At 41.2% G+C, this 16,244-nt stretch overlaps 1 long non-coding RNA gene across 1 annotated transcript; it reads left to right on the top strand.

Annotated features, from left to right (window-relative positions):
• Window positions 1–301: 301 nt before the first annotated feature.
• Window positions 302–8,280, top strand: LOC134171312 (uncharacterized). The gene is made up of 2 exons (XR_009967588.1): window positions 302–1,157; window positions 4,695–8,280. It is a non-coding gene; the product is annotated as an uncharacterized LOC134171312 (long non-coding RNA).
• The last annotated feature ends 7,964 nt before the right edge of the window (window positions 8,281–16,244 follow it).

Genomic DNA, 16,244 nt, shown 5'->3' with positions numbered 1-16,244 from the left:
TTTCACATACCCCTCTCCCTGCTAACCAAAGACCAGGAAGATGGTATGAACCATTTTCCCAGAAGTTAAAAGCTGTTTTCCTTAAAAGCAACTATGATACAGTTGTCTGAGAGAATTAAATTGCTGCAGAAGACATTTCATGTGTGGAAGATTTAAGACTGACATCTAAACAGAGAAGAGGTGAGCAACTCAAATATATGTGTATATGACTGTGCAGTTATTTTTATTACAAATGGTATATAATTGATAGGAAAAAAGCATAAACTATGCAACAAAACATAAAATTTACATACAAGAGCAATGTTTTGATTGCATAGCCCTTTGTTTCTGGGATAATATTTATTTTTAGCTCCCATCTTCAGTGTTCAGAGTTTTTATGGATTTAGCTTATCAGTGAAGTGATGCTCAAATGACTGATCCCAGAACTTTTGTGAAAAATATTCATAGTATCACCCATGGTTTATGATTCAATAAGGAGACATATGAAGTATTCTTTTCCCTAGTGATCTCAAGTGACACACACTAAAGACAGTGAGCTCTTGATGTGCTGACATTTGTTCCTGGAAAAGAAGAAAAAAAAAAAGAAAAAAAACAATAGCATATTATAAAATTTCAGCCTTCAGATGCTAAAAAAAGGAGGAAATGGAAGAAAAGAACTGCCTCGAGTCAGAAATCAGCAAGACAATATGTAGTGCTTCTGTAGCTTCAAAGCAGGCTGACTCAGAAGCTAATGTTTTGGTAGAAAAGGTCAAGAAGAAAATGGTTTATGATTCTCAGTGATCTTTATATTAAGTGACTCTTAGGTCTCCAATTACAGAGCTGCTCTTCGATGGAAAAAAAAATCAACCACTCTGTTAACAGCAGAAAATAGTGCAAGTGAGCACAGCCTACAGTTGCAGGGTGTGAGGAGGGGGGGACAGAAGGAATAAAATGGATGAAAAGTAGTGAAGTTTTTTGTGGAGAGTGCCTCAATCCAGATGAAAAATAGAGCAGAGGATGCTGATAGATAACATAATAAGAGGAACAAAATTTGTCAATAAGTAACTGCATGAATAATAGAGAGATTGACACAACCATAGCATTTCCTTTTTTTCTGTGATCCCTTTTGGTTCTGTCTTTCATCTTTAAAGGAGCCGAGAAGGGGATTCTCACTTAAGGTAAGAATAGTTTAGCACTAAAAGGAGTTTGCTGAAGTGTGAGCAGGATTAAGAAGGTAAGGTAGTGTTTCAAAACAGCTAGATGAAAGGAAAACTTATTTCTTCTTTCATGTGTATCTTGGGAACTGCACTCCTTTTTATCGTTTAAACTAGATGTGTTGGGGGAGGGGGCATCATTCTATTCCAGCACACCCACTCAGTTGCCAGCACCTATAATAAATGGTCGGAGCAATGTAGAGATGTCCCAGCCACTCCAGCCAATGAGCCGGCTTCATTTGGAGCTCGGCTCAGATGCCTCTATACAAATGCCCATAGCACGGGGAACAAACAAGAGGAATTAGAGATGGGCGCATGTCTACGGGTGTATGATATAATAGGCATCACAGAAACATGGTGGGATGGCTCCTATGACTGAAGTGTTGGAATGGAAAGTTACAGGCTCTTTAGAAAAGACAGGCCTGGCAGGCGGGGAGGGGGAGTTGCCCTTTATGTTAGGGATAGGCTGGAGAGTATGGAACTGTGTCTGGGGACAGGTGAGCAGTCCACAGAGAGTTTGTGGGTCAGGGTTAAAGGGAATATAGCTATGGGAGACATTACTGTGGGGATCTGTTACAGACCGCCTGATCAAGGAGAACCTGCAGATGAAGCACTCTATAGACAGATAGGAAAAGCCTCACGCTCGCAGGCCCTTGTTCTCATGGGGGACTTCAACCACCCTGACATCTGTTGGAAGGACGGTACGGCCCAGCACAAGCAATCCAGGAGGTTCCTCGATTGTGTGGACGACAACTTCCTTCTGCAAGTAATAGAGGAGCCGTGCTTGACCTCATGCTCACCAACAGGGAAGGGCTCGTTGGAAATGTGACTCTCCAGGGCAGCCTTGGATGCAGCGATCATGAGATGCTCGAATTTGAGATCCTCAGGACAGTGAGAAGGGCGTGCAGCAAGCTCACTGCCCTGGACTTCAAGAGAGCAGACTTTGGCCTCTTCAGGAACCTGCTTAGTAAGGTTCCATGGGATACAGCCCTAGAGGGCAGAGGGGCCCAAGACTGTTGGTTGATATTCAAGGATCACCTGCTACAAGCTCAGGAGCGTTGCATCCCAACCAGAAGGAAGTGCAGCAGGAGGGCCAGGAGACCTCCTTGGATGGATAAGGAGCTGCTGAGGAAAATTCAAATGAAAAAAGAGGCTTATAATAAGTGGAAGCAAGGACAGGTGGCATGGGAAGAATAAAGGGATGTTGTCCAGGAAGCTAGGGACCAGGTTAGGAAAGCTAAGGCCCAGTTAGAATTAAACTTGGCTAGAGGTATTAAAGATAACAGGAAGGGATTCTACAAGTACATAGCAAATAAAAAACAGACTAGGGAGAATGTAGGTCCCCTCAGGAAGCTCTCGGGAGAGCTGGCTACACAGGATTTGGAGAAGGCTGAGGTTCTGAATGACTTCTTTGCCTCGGTCTTCACTGGCAAAGGCTCTGACCAAACCACCCAAGTCTTGGAAGGCAGATGCAGGGACTGTGAGGATGAAGGGGAGGAACTGGAACACTGTAGGAGAGGAACTGGTTCGAGACCATCTTAAAAATCTGAACGTGCACAGGTCCATGGGACCTGATGAGATCCACCCATGGGTCCTGAAGGATCTGGCAAATGAAGTTGCGCTGGCCATCATATTTGAGAAATCATGGCAGTCAGGTGAAGTTCCCAAAGACTGGAAAAAGGGAAATACAACCCCCATTTTCGAGAAGGGGAAAATGGATGACCCAGGGAACTACAGACCAGTCAGTCTCACCTCTGTGCCTGGCAAAATCTTGGAGCAGATTCTCCTGGAAGGCATGCTAAGGCACATGAAAATCAACAAGGTGCTTGGTGACAGCCAGCATGGCTTCACTAAGGGGAAATCCTGCCTGACCAGTTTGGTGGCCTTCTATGATGGGGCTACAGAACTGATGGACAGGGGTAGAGCAGTTGATGTCATCTACCTGGATTTGTGCAAAGTGTTCAACACTGTCCCACACAACATCTTTGTCTCTAAATTGGAGAGACATCAATTTGATGGATGAACCACTCGGTGGATAAAGAACTGGCTGGGTGGCCGCACACAATGAGTTGTGGTCAATGGCTCAATGTCCAGCTTGAGACCAGTAACGAGTGGCGTCCCGCAGGGATTGGTGTTGGGACCTGTCTTGTTTAACATCTTCATCGCTGACATGGACAGTGGGATTGAGTGTGCCCTCAGCAAGTTTGCTGATGACACCAAGCTGTGTGGTTCGGTTGATACTCTGGAGGGAAGGAATGCCATCCAGAGGGACCTCGACACGCTTGTGAGGTGGGCTGATGCCAACCTTATGAAGTTTAACCATGACAAGTGCAAGGTCCTACACCTGGGTTGGAGCAATCCCAGGCACAGCTACAGGTTGGGCAGAGAAGAGATTCAGAGCAGCTCTGCAGAGAAGGACTTGGGGGCGTTGGTTGATGAGAAAATGAACATGGGCAGGCAGTGTGCGCTCACAGCCCAGAAAGCCAAGCGTATCCTGGGCTGCATCAAAAGGAGCGTGACCAGCAGGTCGAAGGAGGTGATCCTGCCCCTCTACTCTGCTCTTTGGAGACCTCACCTGGAGTATTGTGTGCAGTTCTGGTGTCCTCAACATAAAAAGGACATGGAACTGTTGGAACAAGTCCAGAGAAGGGCCACGAGGATGATCAGGGGACTGGAGCACCTCCCGTATGAAGACAGGCTGAGGAAGTTGGGGCTGTTCAGCCTGGAGAAGAGAAGGCTGCATGGAGACCTCATAGCAGCCTTCCAGTATCTGAAGGAGGACTATAGGGATGCTGGGGAGGGACTCTTCATTAGAGACTGTAGTGATAGGACAAGTAGTATCAGGTTAAAACTTAAACAGGGGAAGTTTAGGTTGGATAGAAGAAGGAAATTCTTTCCTGTCAGGGTGGTGGGGCACTGGAATAGGTTGCCCAGGGAGGTTGTGAATGCTCCATTGCTGGCAGTGTTCAAGACCAGGTTGGACGAGTCCTTGGGTGATATGATTTAGCATAAGGTGTCCCTGCCCATGGCACAGGGGTTGGAACTAGATGATCTTAAGGTCCATTCCAACCCTAATTATTCTATGATTCTATGATTCTATGAAGGAATCAATGGAGGAAAAAAAAACAACCAACCAACATTGTTTTACAGGGCTGTTGGGATAATAAGGTCCTTTCCAACCCTAACTGTTCTATGATTCTATGATTCTATAAGAGGGTTTGAATAGATCTGAAACAGAGCAAGATCTTAAGCTTATAGACTCATAGAATGGTTTGGGTTGGAAAAGACCTTAAAGATCATCTAGTTCCACAGGCAGGGAGGAACACCTTCCACTAGACCAGGTTGCTCAAAGCCACATCCAGCATGGCCTTCCCAAGTCATGGTTTTTTTTTGACAGCTTGAGACCTGGAAAGGAAGAAAAATACTAAAGTACTAAAACATATATGTTTAGTTGCTTTTATCTCAACATTGTTCTACAAGGATTCTTTTCTCTTTCTTCAGCAAATGAGAGCCCCAACAAGCACCTCCCAATAACAATCAGTTACGAGGGCCTGCACTTCAGGTGGGTGCTCCAAGGGAGCCCAGGGCTTTCTGTAAAGCTGCTGCCCAACCTCTTTTAAAAAATGGTCTCTTGTTCTCTGTGCTTTGAAGCTGGAGAAGCCTTGCAAATACTTATATTGTTAAAGGTTCACCCCTGCAATGGGAGAAAAAAGTCACTCTATCTTCCACGGTTTTGTTGTGCAACAGGTAGAGGGAACCCAAACAGAAGCTGCAAAGCTCTCTGGCAAAAGCTTTCCTTATTTGACACTGCTTCTTCATGTTAAGTAGTTGCTAATTACACTTGAAAAGGCTTGTACTTGAAATTTTTCTTAGGAAACCTCAAGTAGAAGCATGAAAAGCATTTTTCATGTGCACACTGAGAAGCTTGATGTTCAATTGATAACCAGTAGCAGTAGGAACCTACTTTCCATAAAAAAGTCTTAAAAATTCTTTCATCCAAAGAGCATTCTAAAAATAAGCATTTTCTGTACTTTGAGGAAATGAAGTGGGGATTTGTTTTTGTTTGTATCAAATAAATGGATTTTGATCCCTGGCAGCTGTTTTTTTCTTTAACAAAAATTCAAACAGTTTCGTAACATTATCGTTTTGGCAAAGTAACAATATTCCAAACACTCTTTTTCTTCCCTGTGAGCCAAGACAAGTTAGTATATATGGTCATTTCAAAACATCTGGTTTTAAACCACTCATTTTTAATTCATTTTTACAGAAATTGTTGTGTTATTTGTTGCCTATATTATTTCTTCTCTTTAGGTCAAAAAGAAATAACCAGCCAATAACCTCTTCCATTCTGTATTTGAAACTCATTTAAAAAAAAAAAAAATCCATCAAATGCACTTTTATCTAAATAACATACTTAAAACCTGAACTCTGAATAGAAATTAAAGGCTATGGGGTAATTTTTTCCCATTTTTTTTTTGCGAATTATAACAGTTGTCTTCCTACTTTATAGCTGTCTTTTATCTTCCAGCAGTGACACCCACCATCTGACTTATGATCTCTCTACAGGAAGTCATTGAGTGACACAATAGAGTTAATGAATTGGTCTTTCACCTCCAAAACCCTGATCTAAATGCTAGCCTCAGATAATGAGCATGATGGAGTTCAGTAATGTCAGCAGAGTATTAACTTCTGTTTAAAGGAAGAATGAGTACTGGCAGGAAAATGGATTTTAAGAGAGATTTGGAGCAATTGCACCTGCATGCATTATGGCAACTCTAGCCTTCCTTCATTAGAGTCATATTCACATTATCTCTTTGCCATTTGAATAGAATTTGGCAGAGGTTTATCTGCAAAGCCTGTGATTTATCAGGGTTCTTTATAGATATTTGAGTTCCATACCACTCTGTCTAAGCACAACACCTTCAGTACCTGGTGGTTTAATATCAGGATAGATCTATATAGAGAATCAGGAGCACTTTAACCGGTCAAGGGTAATATTTACTATCAAACACATACATAATGATAACATATCTCAGGAAAATACCCCGCTATCATCTAGTAAGCACTGGGTTAACTACAGAAGTCAGCAGGACTGACAGCATGTTCATCTTCCTAGTGCAGAAAGGCCAAATACAGTTTATTTCACTGAGGATCTCTATCCCTGCTGAAAGTGGATTATTGGGGTGCATTGGAAGCCTTTAGCATCTATAGAAGTTACTCCCTCTTTCCTTTTTGGAGGGACTAGTAAGAGGTCAGCAACATCTTTCCAAGCAATTGATCATTCACAGATATACTACAAACTGTCAAATCATCTGACCAAAGGCAAAAAAAAAAAAAAAATGTATTCAAATTTGTTGGTATATTTACACCATCTTTCTAGCTCTCCCTCTTTGTTGTTTAGGACATATCCCACCTGCACTCTTATGGGTCACTGTTTTCAGTCTAAAATGGGAAGCATCTCTCACACTTTTCTCAGGTTCTTGACAGGTTTGTAGCTGTGCTGGTCCAGTAATGTTGTTACCGATCTTAAGTCTACTTCAAAAAGTACAGTGTCTGGTCCATGTGCCAAAAGATCCATGTGCCCATATCAAGTGCTCTCACTAACTTCCAAGCTTCCACAGATTCTCCAAAACAATGAGGATGATCTAGTTGTCTTGTCAGTTAAGAGAGTATTTAATCTGAAAAACAGCAGCCCAAAATGATAGATTGCAGTCAGCTCGTTATTCTCAATCTGCACTTTTGATATCACTTCCAGACATAGCACTGGTAAGAGCAGCTGGCTGGCAGTGGGCAATAGGGAAGGCTGCCACTTTGTTCTTGGTTGGTTTGGGTTAGTTTTTTCTTTAACTCCACAGCCCTTGATTCACTCCTAACTACCATCCATAAATAAACAGCTTTAACGCAGCTTTGTCCTCCTCTTGCCCTCTCTCTTTCCCCTCCACTGCTGCCTGCAATTCCCACCAAAAAGCTGGTTTCACATGCGCATATCCAAGTTTAGCTGAACTTAGTCTATGCCTGTCTCCAATCAAAAGTTAATTTTAAACTTAAGCAGATGTTTGTCCCCAGTGTTTACATAGCTGATATCTTTAGAAGACAAATGTTCTCTTGGCTTTTGTTATTCTAGATTAAACAAGCCAAATTCTCTTTGGGTGTGACTGACAGAGAGCAGGCAATGGTGTTTGTGCTTAGCTGGTGCCAGGGGCCAGCTGAACCCGTGGCAGACCAGGACCAGAAGCCAGGCAGATATTTGTGTGTGAATACCTGCTCAGTGATGCATTTGCAGCATTTAGTCCTGCCAGTCAGGGCCTGTTTACACCATCAGTGATCAGCCCAGGTCTGAAGCCTAGTTCTGCACTGATACAGGGATAGGGCTTTCAGTCCTAGATGGCTTTGCTTTGATCAGAATACGGGCAGAAAAAATGCACCTGGATGTGTGAAGCAGAACATCCATGTCTTCTTGGGCGCATTCTCCAATCCTACAGTTTGCCAAGAAGCTTTTCACAAACTTATCTGTTAAACAGATGAACTCTCTTCTGTCCATGCACAATTGTTTTTAGGTCCTAAGACCATGTCTGAACCTGGTAAAGCTGAGCTGGTTCCTGACAGGAGTGAAGGTTTTATTTGTGTGTTTGCCTTGGGCTGAGGCTCAGAGCTGTAGCACTTGGTGTAGTTGACCTGCCCCAGTGGTATGACCCAGGACTTGCTCACAGACTGCATGAACAGAGCACTCATTGGGTTACTGATGTGTCAAAATGCTGAGCAGGTACCACTGAAATGCTGAATGTGACACATATCTCAATGTCCTTTGCACCAGGGTCTTGGTATCTTGCTTGGGACCCACAGACATGTGAGCTTAAAGACCTGCAAACCTGTCATGAGCACTGGAAATGCTGCTTTAGAGTGCATATGTATGGGGGCAAAGGAGGAACATAAGGAAGCTTGGAAAGGAGTTATCTTTTGCTTTTACTGTCTGCCTTTTCACTCCATTTGTTCTGTGCTGCAGCTGAGAAGAAAACTGTTAGATGTATTACTGTATACTGTAATGGCACATTTGGTCAGCTCCATTAAGCTTTGGTGTATTTCTATATCTTTTTTTTTTTTTTTTTTAAGTTGTACTTTTAAAGGCTCATTATTTTGAGTTGGGGATTCTTAGGGGATATGGAGAGTGTGAAGTTTGTCTATTAATTTCTTTCAAAAGTGTATGGCATGTCAGCCATACATAGCTGCAGCATGCTGAGTCCTCTGCCTCCTGAAAATGCCACCTTCCCCAGTAACTCCTGGACATGGTCAGAAGGAGGATTCCCAATTGAAGGACACAACACACAAAAGGGAAAATGGAAGAGCCGTGAAGGAAACAGCTCTGCAAACATGAGTGGATGACCCCTGAGCAAAACAATGTCAAAATCACAGTCAAAAGAGGAGAAAGTAAGTCAGCCTTTCCTAAGGTATGAGAGAGGATATTGTGTGCACTCAGAAAGTCACCAAGTTATTAGTTTCAAACCAAGACTGGATGTGGAGGCTACAACACTCAGGACTGGGAAGATCCTCAAGATCTCCTCTGTCTTCCCTTTCTGTTTTGAGTTTTCTCAGATTTATGAAGAAAAAAACTATACTTTCAAAAAGTGTATTTTCTTATACATCATACTTTATTTAGAAGTATATTCTACTTTCTGTTTTGAAAAAAAAAAAGCTTATAAATCTATAAAAGCTCTTTTAATATTGATGGTGTTCACTGTGGCATTTGATTGTGCTCCAGGAGGGTGCAGGTTCAGGCTCTGCAGCTTCATCCTGCTCCTTGCTTGCTGTAGTCATTTGAGTGTAGCAGCTGAGAAGATAACTTGAACGGCAGTTTGCTTGTTCATGCCTTCCTCCCAGCTGAGTATTTTGCATTCACAATTGTATTTCAAAATGTAGCTACCAGGGTGTCTCATATCTGGATATGCTCAGAGCAAACACAGCGCCACATTTTACATGGTACTGTGGTCAGGTTAATAAACCTTACAAGCTTTCCAGATAGTATGTTGTGCTTGAGCAGGGATTGCCACCTCAAGCATAATGTCATCTTAAATATCGTTATGTAGCTTCTGCTTCTTCAAAGATTTGCATTCAGCCAGCTGAAAACACAGAGCGACCAGGCTCAGTTTCCATCAGCCGAATACCAAATAATGTACCGTAAAAAAAACTGTATTTCTTCCAAAAACATCTACACAGACATGGTAGCTATTTTAGGTTTAGTTTTTAAGCCAGCTAACAAAATCTTAAAATCAGCAGCCATGTCTATAAAAATGTATGACACACCAGAAACACACTGAAATAGCCTTATGTGAATGAACAATATGCCTCAAGTGATAATACTAACAATGGGTCTTGTATGTACATAATCTTATTTGCACGAAGGACTAGCAGGGTTCTGCTCTTTGTGACCATATACATGGTGGAAAATTGACCAGATTAATATTCACCTGAAAAGCTAAACTGATGGATGTTTTAACTACCAGTGTAAACAAAGCCTGTGTTTTTAGCTGGCAGTGAGATGGCTCTGAACCTGTAGAACAGGAATAAAATATAGGCCATATTTGTAGGGTGCTGAGGATAGGAATAAGAGAAAGGCAAGCAGTACTTATCAAGCATTGCTAGAATGTTTCCTATACCCAAAGTCAGCCACAAAGCCCAGGAAAATGTATTTTTAAACTTTCTTAAGTAGTGCAGCGTGTCCATTTCTTAAGGGAAGAAATCTGGCTCAGCAGCTTTTTGTTATGGCAATTAGGCTGCTGCCAGCTAGCGCGCAGATCTCTAATCCACCAGCAGTTAATGTAGAGGCTGAAATGCAGGTGTAGACTAGCTGTGCTTCCTGCAGTAAGGAAACTAACTTTTGTTACCTGAAAGAACTTTTCACTTATGTTCAGTCAAAAATTTGCCCAGAATTTTTCTTCCTTTCCCTTTTCAGTTTACTGTATCTGAGACATAGAGAAAGGTGGTTTTGTTCTAACCTAATATAGGTGTTGCCATACAGCAACATGCATGTACTTTGGAGTTTCCAGTATTGTAAGAAGACATCCAGACTCTAAAAAGCCCTAGACTACTATTTAATAAATATTTTTAAAAAGAAGGAAACGCAGCAGCCTGGTCAATATTAAATCTCTTTCTGTTGCACACAGAAATGGGAAGTCAGAGAAATTATACAGTATGTTGTTTTTTTCTTGAAAATAAATCAATTTTCAGGTTATTAAGTCCTAGAGAAAGGTGAATAAAAGATTTTATAAACTTTCTACTGGCAGTGCTAATTTCTATGGAGAAGAAGGAAGTTTTCAGTTCTTTCTAAATTTGGGAAGACAATAGATCTGAAAGAAATGCTGTTCGTTATTCAGTGATCTGGATTTTGACCTTTACAATCATACAATTTGCTAATTTTAATTTACATTGAAGTCATTTGGATTTCATCTTGAGGACAGAAAACAGGTCACAAATACAGTGAGGTTTCAAAAACTTCTTTGAAGTGAAATTTTATTTACACTGTTACTGCTACTGGTTTTGTTGCTTGAGTTTCCCATACAGATTTATAGAAAATACTTTCTTAACAGCCAGTCCTTCCTAGAACACCTATAAAACTGAATCATACAAAGTAAATGTCAAGAGGGTAAAGCAAAACTAAGGAATTTGGTTATCCTAATAAGATAGCAAATTATGGAAACTGTCTAAACTGTGTCTTTCCCAGTTATTTAGAAAGGAGAGATCATTGTAACCTGAGTAATTCCTGTTACTACATCAGGATTTATGGCCGGTGTTGAAGGCTAAAAAATAAAGGTTTTAAGAATTTGGAGGAAAAATATAAGTCTTATTCCTGAAAATTCACCAAAGCTACTGTGTGCATTGTATATGGTAGAGCAATGGCAGGCTTCAGGATATTTAGTGAAAGAAAATAACTTCATGTGATGTGTGTATGTCATGTTGATACTGCTTCCTTGTCTGAAAGTTCATCGCCCAGTGGTACCTCAGCCCAGGAAGGGACAGTACCATTCATTGCAAAATAAATGACACTGGTAAAGTTCCATTTGATGGAACTGGTAAATTCTGACTCTGCTACAAGGGAAACTCATATACATACATTTTATCTCACGTATTAACTTCTTCCTCACTTTCTTCACCTGGAAAAACATATTACCCCCACTATCCCATGAACCAATTCTGTCACCATATTTTTTTCATTACCAGAAACAGGAAATCAGTCCCTGTCTAAATTCAAAACTTGTCTTCACTGCAGGCTTCTCAATACAAAGGAAATCTTAGCCTCTATGTACATTAACTCAGGAGTGAAAAGATCCAGAAAGATATTTTTAATCTGAATTTAGGAACCATGTTTGGGTGGTTTCCTCCCTTACAACAGTTGTTAAGCATAAGGTCTACACAAAGCACGGAGAGCTTCTGTGGATTTTCCAAACTACAAAGACAGCTTGCTTTTCTACATTACACAGAGAAGAAACAAAGGCATTTATGTGGTGAGGGGAAGAAAACAAGCAAGAAATAGCAAACAAACCTGTACAAAGAAATAGGGGCACTAGAAAGCTGAATAGGTTTCAGAGAGTCTTCTTTTTCACATGTATAAGCTAAACTTTTTTGTCTTCAGAGAGCTGGGATGGCCTGCCCTGTCGCTGCTACCTGTGGGTGGTGCTTCAGAGGTGAGGTGCTCCCAGGAGGTGAGGAGCAGCTCTAGTCAAAGCCAGAGTACCCAGCAGCACTGCTCTGATGCTGCAGAGCAGCAGGGTTGAGTCTGTCCCTTAACTTTTCCACCAGAAACTGCTGAGGGAATCAGTCCTCACCTGCATAGGTGCATCATCTTCTCCACTGGGCTGGAGGGTGAACATGCCACATATCCCCAGACTCTGGGCAGTGCCTCTTGACTGGGGAAGACCTGTTTAAAGCTTCGCATTGTTATGCTTAGAAATGTTCTTTGACATTGAGAACTTAGAAATGAGAATTTCAGAAGCAAAGAAAACTTTCTACAGGGAGATGAGGTACACATCTGTTTCTCTGCATATTCCCTGCCATCAGACTATCTCAAAAGTACTTGCCAAGAACCTGGCTGTGTTAAGGAGTGAAATGAGGTGACTGAGTGGCTGACCCCAAATGTCTGTCACACACCAGAAGAGATGAGAGAGGGAAGGAAATTAAGAGCAAGTCCAGAAAAGTGGTGTCGTGGTTTAAACCCAGTCAGGTAATTCGTTCGCTCACTTCCCCCCCCTTTCTTGCCCTCCCCCTGCTCCCGGAGGGACGGAGAGGAGAATCGAAAAGAATGCAACTCCCACGGGTTGAGATAAGAACAGTTTAGTAACTAAGGTATAACACAAATCACTACTGCTACCACCAGTGATAATAATGATAAGGGAAATAACAAGGGAAGAGAATACATCATCTCACCACCAGCCGACCGATAACTCGCCCCCCAGGCCCAACCAAGCTCCGACCGATACCTCCTCCAACCCTGCAGTCCCCAGCCCTTCCGGCTCACTCCCAGTTACATCCTGGGCATGACGTGCTGTGGTATGGAATACCTCCTTGGTCAGTTTGGGTCAGGTGTCCTGTCTCTGCTTCCTCCTGGCTTCCCCTCCTCCCTGGCAGAGCATGAGGCTCACAAAGTCCTTGGCCAAACCAAAACATCGCTTGTTATCAGCTCTGTTCCCGAGCTGAAAGTCAAAACATTGCACTGCACCAGCTACCAAGAAGGGGAAAAATGACTGCTACTGATGAACCCATGACAGTGGTCTGTTCCAGTACCATTTTATAGGTGTAAATTGTAGAAATGGTTAATTATATAGTCCAAAGGCGAAAAAGGAAAATACCCCATCTGGCATGGACTCTTCCTTCATAGACAGAACTAACAACTAGCAGAATTGTTATGATCAAATACTGAAGAGAATACCTGAAAACGAGGTGAATATTTGTATAGATCCATCCACATATCTATTTACTTTTTTTTTTTTTTCATTTTAATTCTTTAAGTGGACATATGGACATTTGAGTGTTTCCTCCTAACAGTATATATATTCTGCCTGTGTTCATTGCCCTGGAACAGGAAAATTGGAACTTAGAAAGGATTGTGTTAATAAGCCTTTCCTAAATGACACTTTTACAGTCCACCTCTCAAAGGACTACAGTGCCAACTTTGTTGTGAGGCAGATGGTAGTGAAAAAGGTGGATGTGACTCTGATCATTTAGCAGGAAAATTAATTTATGTGGTACTAACCAGCCTCCAAATTGGGTTTATTGGCTCATTTGAATTTCTCCAAAATGCCAAAGCTTTATGTTTTAAAGAAGCTGAAGGTTATTTTCAGGATATTTGAGAGAGAGACACACACACAGGTAGGAAAAAATTGACTTAATGACTGAGGATCTGTATTAAAGGTAAAATGACAATTTTTATGCAACTTTGGATGACGGACTTTGCAGGTCAGCCAAGGAATGTTGAGGAAATTCTCCTGTCTGGTGGTAAAGTACATCTTTATCCATTCTTGGCTGCTGTAGTACAAGTATTCTTACCTTATTAGCATTGTACTTCTGACTTGGATACACCCTCATTGAACAAAGTAAATTAAATACGCCATGGCCTAGTATTACAGCATGTATATATTTCACAATGCCTTTTTATAAACAAACAAACAAAAAATAATCCACTTATAGCTGAAGAACTCTGTGTCTAGTTTAAAGTAAGGAAATTCAGGATTAAAGTCGGGCAGCAATATGAAGATTGTTCTTTACGGCTCACTGTTTTACGTCGTATGAGTAATCCTCATATGGTACTTAAGAAGTTTATTCCTGGCTGTGAAGAACATTACAAAAACCATAAAAGAAAACTAACAGGCATTATTTATAGCCTAAATTTTACTAATTTCTGTTTCTAATAAATCAATGTTTATCCCCATTTTGTCTTATTTCCCAGCCCACACTGTGTTAACTTTTTTTCCCTTAGTACTATGTTATAGCTTATCCACACAAGATTGCGTGTTTTATCACTGCTTGTTGCAGTTTATAGTACACTGTTATCCTAAGGATGATTAGGAGCCCTGTAGGGCCAGCCTGCCTGGGGAAACAATAGTGTTCCTAGATCTGATGCTTTAAACGTCACTGTTTCACTTCCTTCAAAGTAATTATTTGTGCTTGTTAATGATCCAAGCTGAAGAGGAATCTATGTAATGCATTACAATATGCACTCTGATAAGATTTGTAAAGGTTCCTTAAAATTTACTCCTGAAGTTTTACTAGGCTGCTGTAGTCAACTGTTAACTTTAATAATTTTTGACATTTCATGGAATATACTACAAGACTAATAAAACACTAGTCTGTGGTTTGGTTTTAGATCTCTTTCCTTAGCCTGTGTTTACCTTAGTGTAAGTTATTTTAGTGGTATAAAATGAATTTCCAATGGATTTTTTTTCAAGAACAAGTGATATTTTAGTCCTATTTTTGTCACTATTGTTTTTTCTAACTTCGTGAAGCATAAACTTTAAAAATATTAGCAGTTTGTATCCAGGCACACCTGCACAGTACCCACAGTCGTGATGTGGGTAATACACCCAGATTAGTCTAACTCCTCCACATCCACTGATGGGCTTTTTATAGATCCTTCACTGCAACCATGATTGCTTTTGCATGATGCACATGATTGCTTTTGCCACTCGAAACAGAGGCAGTCTCGTGGTTGCCTTGTTTTCATTGTGTGAGCTGGTATTTATCAGCAGAAAAAGAATTACAGAAAATTCTCAAAAGAGACAAGATCCTGTGAGCCAGAAGCTAGTCGGTGGCTTTTGTAGGTGTGGGGAAGGGCTACTTATATTATCAGATGACTTCAGGTTTCTGTAAAAATAATAAGCAAAATTTCTGATGTGTTTGGAAATGGGAATGCTTCACAGGCACTCAGTAGTGTCTTCTGTTACATTTCAGTCCTGTACTAATACTCATTTTCTCTGGAACAGATTGTCTGTAATTAGTTGAAATAAATACCTGCTATGGAGTCTAGGAAACCCTCCAGAAGGACTTGGCTAGAGTGAAGGATTCCCAAATCCCAAATTGAGACCTAAAATAGCCCTCCCTAATCCTGGGGATATTTATATTTGATAGCTTTAACTCTGTTTGACTTGGAAGTTTTTAGGGCAACTAGAACTCTGCTTCTGGTACCCAGAAATGCTTTTAATTGTGCAATGCAGTGTGTCTTCTGCCCAGAATATTGTTAGGATCCAGAAATTAAGTTTGACTCCACTTTACCCTGGTTCTGCCAACCTGAACGTGTTTCTTTGAGGAAGTCTTGAGTGTGGAATGTCCCCACAAAACCAGCTGTGATCACAGGATGTAGCAAATGGGGTGAAGTGGTAAAAGCTGTGCCAAAGCTTAGAGGGCTAAGTATTTCTGTAGGTGACAGCCGCACACCATCTCTACAGGGAACCATCCACTCCCCTGGTGTTACAAGGACAAAGCCTTTTTCTGCAGGCCTGCTTACAGGTGGCAAATGTAGATCAAAGTGGTTGAGGTGGTTGAGATATATTGGGCTAATAACAACAAGAATTTCCTCACGGTTGGTTATGCTTTCCTTTCAATTACAGCCTAATTCACTCTTCATAATTTATGCTGAAGACTCTCTACCTGTCACAGTTGCCTGACTTCTTCCAGAAATCAATATGGTTGTAAACTTTTAAAGGGTAATTAGAGACAAAAGAATTCTATATAGTGCCTGGTGAAATTAAATGGAGCAGGAGAAAAGAAGAGCTACTTGTCAAATGTTTTTCAATAGTACCATGGGATTGTGGAGTAGCTCTCCTTGAAAAGCTGTAGTAGTCCAGTGATCTGAATAAAATAACAGCTGTGGTGAACAGGGGCTGCATGAGCACATCCTGCAGTATTAATTAATCATGACAATGAGATGAGTGTGAATTATTAGGATTAAAAAACCTGAATGCTCTCCTACATACCCCAAGATGCACCACAAATGGAAAGTGGAATCACTTGTGATTTATGCCTCCCCACAAAGCATTAATCCAAAACTTATGGATAATGAGTATGAAC

This window comes from Pezoporus occidentalis, unplaced genomic scaffold, assembly GCF_034315485.1.
Source record: "Pezoporus occidentalis ecotype Australia unplaced genomic scaffold, CSIRO_AGI_Poc_V1 ctg4, whole genome shotgun sequence".
Taxonomy (NCBI): Eukaryota; Metazoa; Chordata; class Aves; order Psittaciformes; family Psittacidae; genus Pezoporus; species Pezoporus occidentalis.
The sequence above is the reverse complement of the archived record's forward strand: the minus strand, read 5'-3'. Positions and strand labels throughout refer to the sequence as shown.